The sequence below is a fragment of the Nicotiana tabacum genome, unplaced genomic scaffold, assembly GCF_000715075.1.
Source record: "Nicotiana tabacum cultivar K326 unplaced genomic scaffold, ASM71507v2 Un00025, whole genome shotgun sequence".
NCBI classification, from domain to species: domain Eukaryota; kingdom Viridiplantae; phylum Streptophyta; class Magnoliopsida; order Solanales; family Solanaceae; genus Nicotiana; species Nicotiana tabacum.
In genome coordinates this window covers 524,651-535,240 of record NW_027438263.1, presented here as the reverse complement: position 1 = coordinate 535,240, position 10,590 = coordinate 524,651, and the positions used below count along the sequence as shown (strand labels likewise).

At 42.2% G+C, this 10,590-nt stretch overlaps 1 long non-coding RNA gene across 1 annotated transcript; it reads left to right on the top strand.

The window, feature by feature from the left end:
• The first annotated feature begins 6,742 nt into the window (after positions 1–6,742).
• On the top strand, positions 6,743–8,961 carry LOC107817857 (uncharacterized). Its single transcript, XR_001655303.2, has 4 exons — positions 6,743–6,832; positions 7,138–7,331; positions 7,467–7,709; positions 8,669–8,961. It is a non-coding gene; the product is annotated as an uncharacterized LOC107817857 (long non-coding RNA).
• Positions 8,962–10,590: the final 1,629 nt, after the last annotated feature.

Sequence of the window (10,590 nt, the reverse complement as noted above, 5' to 3'; positions counted from 1 at the left end):
AGGCCTGAACATCCAAAGCAAGCGATCTCTGGCTGACTGGAATATAAGCAAGACTACCCATGCTGGCGGACTTCCTGCTCAATGCATCGGCCACCACATTGGCCTTCCCCGGGTGGTATAAGATAGTAACATCATAATCCTTTAGCAACTCTAACCACCTCCTCTGCCTCAAATTCAACTCTTTCTGCTTGAACAGATACTGAAGACTCTTGTGATCAGTGTAAACCTCACGCGTCACGCCATATAAGTAATGCCTCCAGATCTTCAAGGCATGAGCAATGGCTGCCAACTCGAGATCATGAACCGGATAATTCTTCTCGTGGTTCTTCAACTGCCTCGAAGCATAGGCAATGACTTTGCCTTCCTGCATCAACACTGCACCAAGCCCAATACGAGACGCATCACAATAGACCGTATATGGCCCTGAACCTGTGGGCAAAACCAATATCGGTGTCGTAGTCAGAGCCATCTTGAGCTTCTGAAAGCTCGCCTCACACTCGTCTGACCACCTGAACTGGGCACCCTTCTGGGTCAATCTGGTCATAGGGGATGCAATGGATGAAAACCCCTCCACGAACCGACGATAGTAACCTGCTAACCCCAGGAAACTCCGAATATCCGTAGCTAAAGCTGGTCGAGGCCACTTCTTGACTGCCTCTATCTTCTTCGGGTCTACCTGAATACCTGCTGCTGATACGACATGACCCAGGAATGCGACCGAACTCAACCAAAACTCGCACTTTGAGAACTTAGCATACAACTGACTATCCCTCAGGGTCTGAAGAACCACGCTGAGGTGTTGCTCATGCTCCTCCTGATTGCGGGAGTATATCATCAATGAAGACTATCATGAACGAGTCCAAGTAAGGCCTGAACACTCGGTTCATCAAATCCATAAAGGCTGCTGGGGCATTGGTCAACCCAAATGACATAACCAAGAACTCATAATGCCCATACCGAGTACGAAATGTTGTCTTAGGGACATCAGACGCCCTAATCCTCAGTTGATGATAACCAGATCTCAAATCTATCTTAACAAACAACACCGGCGCACCCCAAGGCGAAACACTGGGTCTAATGAAACCTTTCTCAAGCAAATCCTGCAGTTGTTCCTTTAACTCTTTCAACTCTGGCGGGGCCAAATGATATGGCGGGATAGAAATGGGCTGAGTGCCCGGGGTCAAATCAATACAAAAGTCGACATCCCTGTCGGGCGGCATACCCGGCAAGTCTAAAGGGAAGACCTCAGGAAACTCCCGAACAACGGGCACATAATCAATAGAAGGGGCCTCCGCACTAGAATCGCGAACATACGCCAAGTAGGCCAAACATCCCCTCTCGACCATACGCCGAGCTTTCACATACGAGATAACACTGCGGGTACAATGACCAGAAGTCCCTCTCCACTCTAAACGGGGTAAATCCGGTAAGGCTAAGGTCACGGTCTTAGCATGACAATCCAAGATAGCATGGTACGGGGATAACCAATCCATCTCCAATATAACATCGAAGTCGACCATGTCCAAAAGCAACAAATCAACACGGGTCTCAAGACCCCCAAACACTACGATACAAGAACGATGAACTTGGTCGACCACAATAGAATCACCCACCGGTGTTGACACATAAACAGGAATACTAAACGAGTCACTAGGCATAACCAAATAAGGTGAAAAATAGGACGACACATATGAATACGTAGATCCGGGATCAAATAGCACAGAAGCATCCCTATCACAGACCAGAATGGTACCTGTAATCACAGCATCTAATGACTCAGCCTCTGGCCTAGCTGGCAAAGCATAACAAAGGGGCTGGCCCCACCTCCCTGAATCATATCCCTGGGACGATCTGCTGCTGGCTGACCCCTACCTCTAGCGGTCTGAGCTCCACCTCTAAGACCTCTACCTCCACCTCTATGTCCTCTACTCCCGCCTCTAGCCGGCTGGGCAGGCTGTGGGGCAACTGGTGCCTGGATCATCGGGCGAGGACCTTGCTGCTGCGAGCTGCTGGAAGCTCGAGGGCAATATCTGGCAATATGACTCACATCGCCGCAAGTATAACAAGCCCTCGGCTGCTGAGAATAACGAAGTGGTGGTGCACTGATAGGTGCTGATGGTGAACTGAAGAGCTGCTGGTCAGAATACTGCGGCTGAGAACCACGACCACCTGGAGAGCTGACTAAAAGGGCCTCGAAGGATAGCCTCTACCATAAGAATCCCTACCTCCAGACGAGGTACCACTGAATCTACCAGAATGACAGGGCCTCTTATCAGACCCATGACCACCTCCCTGAGCAAGTGCCATCTCTATCCGGCGGGCACCATCTGCCGCCTCCTGAAATGAAATCTCACTACCGGCACTCATGTCCATCTGAACACGGATCGGCTGAATCAACCCATCAACAAACCTCCGCACCCTCTCTCTCTCGGTTGGGAGTATCACAATGGCATGCCGAGCATGATCTATGAACCGGGTCTCATACTGGGTAACTGACATAGAACCCTGCTGGAGACGCTCGAACTACCTGCGAAGGGCATCCCGCTGAGTAACTGGGAGAAACTTCCCCAGAAATAACTCTGAAAACTAATCTCGGGTCAATGATGGCGACCTTGCTGGCCTGGCTAAACAGAAATCTCTCCACCAAGTCTTGGCGGATCCTGCTAGGCGAAAAGTGGCGAAGTCGACCCCATTGGTCTCCAGAATACCCATAGTCCGAAGAACCTCATGACAGCTGCATATGAAATCCCGAGCATCCTCTGAGGGAGTGCCACTATATGTGGTAGTGAAGAGCTTGGTGAAACGATCAAGCCTCCATAAAGCATCCGCGGACATAGCCGCACCATCTGACTGGGCTGCCACAGCAGGTTGAACTGCTGGAACCTGGGCCTGAGGAGCTACCGGCTCTGGAGTACGAGTATCGGGAGTCTGAACTCCTCCCCCAGCCTGAGATGTGGATGGAGCTACGGGAAGCAAACCCGCTCTAGAAATGCCCTCCATAAAGCCTACCAGTCGGACCAAAGCGTCCTGAAGCACTGGAGTGGCTATGAAACCTTCTGGGACCTGAGCTGGGCCCACTGGAACAGCCGGGGCCGGAACCTCCTCCTCCTCAAAATAGACCTGAGGCTCCGTCGCTGGAAATGCTGCTCGGGGCTGAGCTCTGCCCCTAATAGGGCCTGCTGCTGGGGGCTCAGGCTGTTGCGCAGTAGAAGAGGAAGCACGTGTCCTCACCATCTGCGAAAGAACAGAGTGGAATGACAATCAGTACTTGAGAAACAGAATCGCACGACAAGAATGAACAAGGTGAAGTTTTCCTAACTCAGTAGCCTCTGCGGGATAAATACAGACGTCTCCGTACCGATCCCTCAGACTCTACCGAGCTTGTCCGTGAGTTGTGAGACCTAAGTAACCTAGTGCTCTGATACCAACTTGTCACGACCTGAATTTCCCACCATCGAGTGTCGTGATGGCGCCTACTATCGGAGCTAGGCAAGCCAAATATATAAAACATTTTTCCTACTTTCTTCCAAACAATATAATAAACGAGACAAAATTTAAGTGGAAGACTTTAAATCTAAAGCAACTGAGAACCAAAAGTGCGGAAGTTTGAACCAAAATGCTACCCAGAGTCTGGTGTCACTAGCTCACGGACTATTACAGAATACTACAATCAATGTCTGAAAGGAAAATACATCATGTTTGTCCGATACAAGATAAACAAACGAAAAACATAGAAAGGGACTTCGGCCTGCGAACGCCAGCTAGGCTACCTCGAGAGTCCCTGGACTGAAGATAGCTCCCAGAAGTCCTACTGCTGCGGTCCGTAAGCTGCTCCCTGATCTGTGCACAAAAATGCACAGAGTGTAGCATCAGCACAACCGACCCCATGTGCTGGTAAGTGATTGGCCTAACCCCGGCGAAGTAGTGACGAGGCTAGACAGTACCTACCACAATTAACCTGTACAGATATATACAACAAGTGCAAGAAAACAATAACAAGATAATACAAAGTAAAACTGGGAGGGGACATGCTATCGGGGAGTAACAGATAAAAATGAAATATCGGAAATAAACAGAAGAAACTCTGGTTTCCATGATATATATATATATATATATAGTGGACGGCGTGCCACCCACACGATCCCATAATATCATATATAAGTGGACGGCGTGCCACACGATCCCATAATATAGTATATAAGTGGACGGCGTGCCACACGATCCCTTTTAACAATATATAGGTGGACGGCGTGCCACACGATCCCAATTCATCTTTATCATAGTGCACAATATGTCACTGGCAACAGAGACTAATTACCAAGTGGACGGCGTGCCACACGATCCTATAATATCATATATAAGTGGACGACGTGCCACACGATCCCATAATATAGTATATAATATCTGACTTCATATAGTAGACCCCTTTAGGGGAGAATAACAACTCAATACCTTTAACCCGGCAAGGGTACAGCTAACAGCCCAACATATCCCGACAAGGGAGTATTCACTACACATTCTCCTTTTAAATCATTCTTCCTCAACCGTTCACATTATATGAAACTTATCAAATAAACAAGGAGCTTGTCACATTATTCGAATTAAAAGCAATCAAGACTCACGGTCATGCTAGACTCCGGTGCATAGATAACCGTCACCATGCCTATACACCGTACTCCACATTAGCAAGTAGCAAATATCATCCTAATCCTATTCCCTCAAGCCAAAGTTGGAACAAACACTTACCTCGAATGCTCCAAGCTCAACTTACGCTTCTAGAATAGCTTTACCTCTTGATTCCACCACCAATCCGCCCAAATCTAGTCATAAGTTATTTAATCACATTAATAATTACTAAATGAATCGTCCCCAATGCATGAAAATAGATTTTTCAAGGTTTTTCCCAAAAAGGTCAAAAATACCCCTGGACCCACGTGGTCGAAACTCGAGGTTCGGACCAAAACCCGGTTACCCATTCCCCCATGAATCCAAATATATGATTTGTTTTGAAATCGGACCCTAAATTGAGGTCCAACTTCTCAATTTGTAGAAAACCTAGGTTCTACCCAAAACACCCAATTTCACCCCTGAAAATCTTTGATTTGAAGTTGAAATTATGTTAAAAGATGTTAAGGGATAAAGAAATTAAGTTAGAAATCACTTACCGATCGTTTTGGAGAAGAAAAGTTGTTTGGAAAATCGCCTCTTAGGTTTTGGGTTTTTGAAAAGTGAAAAATGACTGAGATTTTCCGAACTTGTATACCTTTCTGAGGACCTGGCGCGGACGGCACAAAAATATGTTGCGGCCGCGCCGAGTGGGAGAAAAATTGGGGCTCTTCTGAACCCCTCCAGCGCGGACCGCACTGTTTTGGTGCGCGGCCGCGCTGGTTAACCTGAAACCCTAGCCCTCAGACTCAGCCGCGCGGAAATGACCGCGGCCGCGCTGGTGTCTGCAACACCTGAACCTGCATTTTCTTAAGTCCAAGACCTCCCGGGCCCCATTCAAAACTCACCCGAGCCCTCGGGGCTCCAAACCAAACATGCACTCAACCTTAAAAACATCTTACGGACTTACTCGTGCGATCAAATCGCCAAAATAACATCATATACATAGGATCAAGCCTCAAACACATGATTTTCTTTCTTCAACTTTCATAACTCAAATTCTCCATTTTTTGTCCGAAACACGTCATATGACGTCCGTTTTTAGCCAAACTTTACATATAGTGCTTAACACATATTTAAGACTTGTACCGGGCGTCGGAACCAAAATACGAGCCCGATACCTATATTTTCTAACTCCTTTTCATTTCAAATTTCATATCAAATTTCAGAAAAACAATTTCTTTCAAAAATTCATTTCTCGGGCTTGGGACCCCAGAATTTGATTCCGGGCACACGCCCAAGTCCCATATTTTTCTACGGACCCTCCGGGACCGTCGAATCACAGGTCCGGGTCCGTTTACCCAAAATGTTGACCGAAGTCAACATTATGCATATTAATACCAAAATTCATCAAATTTTTCACAAAATTCACATATTCTAACATAAAAACTTTCCGGCTATGCGCCCGAACTGCGCATGCAAATCGAGGCGACTAAAAGCGAGGTTTTTCAAGGCCTTGGGAGCACGGAACAAGGAAGAATTACGATGATGACCCCTTGGGTAGTCACAAACTGATAAGAGCCAATCATTTTCGCATGCGAATCAAGCATTCGTAAGTGACTTGTTCTTTTGGTACAAACACAAATATTTTATGGCTAAGATTGTCGTAAGAGACAATTTTGGGGTGCCACGGTTCTCTTTTCAAATCCATAGTCCTTTCTAGGATTGTGGGGCTTCGATTGAATATGTTGGACTGTCCCAAAAAAAAAGTTGCATATTTTTACCCCATTGATTTCATTGTTGGGCTGAGCAAATGTGTATCCTCCATGGAGGTTAATCCCATTGTTTTCTTCTCGATGTTGCGGAATATATTGATATTATTTAGGTGTTTTTTAGCAAAGTAAACAGAGTTCCGCTTTTCTGATCTCACTGAAATGCTTTATAATTTACACTGCAGATGCTCTTTACCGCTCAGATTTTTTTCCCGGTCTTGGATGGATGCTTTCAAAATCTACTTGGGACGAATTATCTCCAAAGTGGCCAAAGGCATATCCTTTCGAACTGATGTGCTTATTTCTTGCCTAAATTGACTACCTTGGAACCTTCAAAGATGTTCTTTGACCTTACTTTTACTTACTGGGACGACTGGCTAAGACTCAAAGAGAATCACAGAGGTCGACAATTTATTCGCCCAGAAGTTTGCTGAACATATAATTTTGGTGAGCATGTATGTGCTCCTTGAAATCAGTGCTAGATGATATTGGCTCAGTAGACATAGTTGAGCTTGAATTTTGATCTTCAATGGTGTGATATTCTTAGTGTTTCTTACTGATCAAGAATTTAATATGTATCTCATTGCTCTTCTTACTCATTTAGATGCTTATCAAGAGGAAAAATGTTTCTTGTTCTTAAAGATGGAAATTTTATCAATTTCCACCATCTAAGTCAATAAAATTAAATCTTTCCCCATTTTTACCATCGTTTACAGAAACTTCTCCTTAAACCTTGTCAACAATCTTACGTTAATTGCAGGGTTTTAGTTTGGGGCAGTTTTTCAAGCAGTATCTTGAGCCAATTAAACTAAATGATGTCCAGGCATGTTATTTTATTTTATTGCCATCACCCCTTTTCTTGCCTACTCATTCTTTCCACTTGTATGACATGTATTCTACCTTGAATTTTGTAAGGTTGATTGGGAGTCAATGGACCTTAGTTACCTTTTGGAGGTAATGACTTGAAGATTATTTTTGTGCTGAAAGATTTAGACAACTTATGAATGCTGGCAAATTATTACATGGTTGATTGAGAAATTTGTCATTTAGACCATCTTGCGTAGGTAACTTGTGGTTTCGTGTTCTCAGGACAATTACGTGAAACACTTTGGTGACTTGGTTAAAAAGGCTAAGCCCATCCATGGAGCTGATGCTGTTTTGAAAGCATTTAACATAGATGGTGATGTGCGTATTCAGTACAGAGATCAACTTGACTTTGAAGATACTTAACTCTTTCGATATATCATCGACGCAAACAGTTGTTGATCTGATATCACAAACGCTGGTAATAGTATTGCGACGCAAAAGTATGCAGGTGCTCTTAGTGTTAGAGTAAGCAATCAGAATCCAATTGCATAACTCATTCCCTTCTATAATTCAGGTGCAAATGGAGGTGAAATTTGAAATACATGCTTGCCATCTTCTCTTTCACTTATGCCTATCTATGGGCTTGGGCCCCAGTAACTTTCCATGCAATATGTGCTTGGGCTAGAGGCTGCGTCTGCAGGAACAAAAAATGGGGTTTGCCAATATGGGCAAGACTTGGACCGTGTTAGGCCAGCCTGTTTGGCCTCATATATTTATTATAATTCATTTTTCATATAATTGATATAGAAAGCATTCTTTTGGATAGGTTGATGTAGTATATTTTGATATGTATTCATTCTGGGTTTTATACCACATGTATAGAATGAGTACAAATGAAATAGGAGATTTCTTAGGTTCATATATTAAAATTTAGACTGATCTATAGCCATTTTGAATAGAATTAGTGAAAATGAAATAGGAGGAGATCTTTTAGTTCCATAGGTTACAATTTAGATTGAGCTTCAGTCATTTACTTGTTTTATTTGTGGCTTTGGTTACTTGGTTAATTGATTACTTAATTCTTAAACAAACTGTTTCTGCAAATTTAGTTACTTTTTGGTAAATAAAGCCTAGATTAATATTCAATATTATAGTTTTTAAATTTAAAGATAAAATTTTCTTAACGCCTATTTGTTGCTCAAGGCCAGTCCTATGGGAAAGGGTGGGGTGGAGTTGAAATTAGACCTATGATAGCCCGACCGTAGTGATGTTAATTGTGGTTACATTCATAAGTAGCTTGGTCCATCTTTATTCCATTTCATATATGTCTGAGGATGTTAATATTGAGGATATTCAAGGCCCATATCTGTTCTTTGCCTGTACTGTGGACAGGTCTATTCACACTAGCTGTGACTGGATTTGTCCTCTTTCATGGTTCTCCTTTTGCTTTCCGTAAAACTTGCACTAACTGTTCATTTCATCAGGATGGTGTACCACGGGCAGCATATAAAGGAATAGTGGTTTTCCGGTACCAAATGTCCAGACGAGTATTCCTTGTTGGCCCTGATTTGCTTCAACAACTCGGAATTGAAGATACTTAACAAAGATATGCTTGGTAAGTTTCTGTCCATAATGAGCAACACTATTGAGTACTCTGTACACAGAGCTTTTGTAGTTTGTCTTTTAATTTTTTTCATGGAAATTTGTTTATTCATCTTCATGAAGGAAAATCCTGAAATGAGAATAATGTAGGAATAAGTTTGGAAACTTTGTAAAACCACTTAATTCAACTCCAGCATCAAATATTTGAGACCTAAGGTAGAAAGATCCCAACGTGCTTGGGATTGAGGCATAGTAGCTCTTCTTGCTGTAAAATAGAAAGAGGGTCATATAAATTGAGATGGAGGGTCTATGTTATAGTCCCCTGTTATAGATCTAGTTATGGGACCTGTAAGACAAAATCAGAGTTAGTTTGGGTAGAGGTTTTCTTTTTTCGACCTATAGTGTTGGTTCGTTAAGAGAGAACCTGCAATCTTGTGAGTTGAAGTACTCAAAGACTAGAATAATTTTCTGCATACCTTTTACCAGAATTCAAATAATTTTAGATACAAACACTAATGGATTAACCACCCACCTAAAAATTGCGAAATACTTCCTAACACAACTGCCACTACTAATAATTGCCACGGGAAATATATTAACATAACTATATGTTTGGAACGCTTCCCATAATTTCCTGATAACTCTGACTCTACATTAGAAACAACTTTAGCGCATGAAGAACCTTCCAGGGGCGGATCTATTAAGGGAGTACGGGGTGCCACGCCACCCGCAACCCTCGGCCGAAATTTATATAATTCTGTGTATATATTGAAGAAATCTGATATATACCAATCGATGACACCCAGATTAGCGAACATGTGTTTGGTGCCACTAGTGAAGTACTTGATTTTGTATCTAGATGCTCGTGTTCGAATCCAATTCAACATTTACTCTTAAAAGTTATATCGCTTCAGTTTTAGGCTTTGCAGCCTTGGATACTTAAATTTTTTGAGCTTCAATTTTAGGCTTTCAGCCTCATATATTTTCATCTTCTGAATTTCCTTATTTTTCTTTACCTTTTTAAATATAACAATATCCTTTTCATTTTTAAACTAAAGAAAGCAACTCCTTTAATAAAATAACAACCAAAATTTCAAAATTAAAGCTCATAGACAAAAACATTTTCTCCACATCTGCTTTTTCGAGTCCTCTATATGTACTATGTACATATTTGCATTGTGTTAATTATTTCTATTTTAATTTTCCCTAACTTTTTTTGGTTGCTCAGTTAATTGAAGAAAAAGAAAAGGAAAAGAATCAGTCAAATGTATTGGTGTAAATGTGCCTAATGTATTGGCATTGTTTACAATTTGCTAAATATACAGGATTAAACTAGTTTCAATTTCTAGGGTCATTAAATTGGTAAGTCTTTTCTTATCTTCTCAAGAATGTTAAAGTTATTAATTTTGGTTCAAACTATTTTCTCCTATAGTTTCAATGTAATAATATCCTGAAAGTTTGTACTTTGCTCTAGATTGTCATAACTATTAATACCAATTCTTTTTGCGTGTTCGGTTTGTCTATATCTCGAAAAGATGAATAGCCCTAATCGAAACTCAACATGGATCAAACCGATCAAATGAAAACCTTACTTTGATCATATAAATAGCAATATATCTATGTTCGTAAAATAGTATGGCACCCGCAACCTCTAAATCCTAGATCCGCCTCTGGAACCTTCCAAACCATATTTAGCACCAGATTCTGAATTAGTAGGCAAGTTTAGCAGCAAAACTTTTATGCGATGGCAATCTACCAACTGCTTAATTCTATTCCTGTAAATCCGTTAGTAGCTAAATTACGT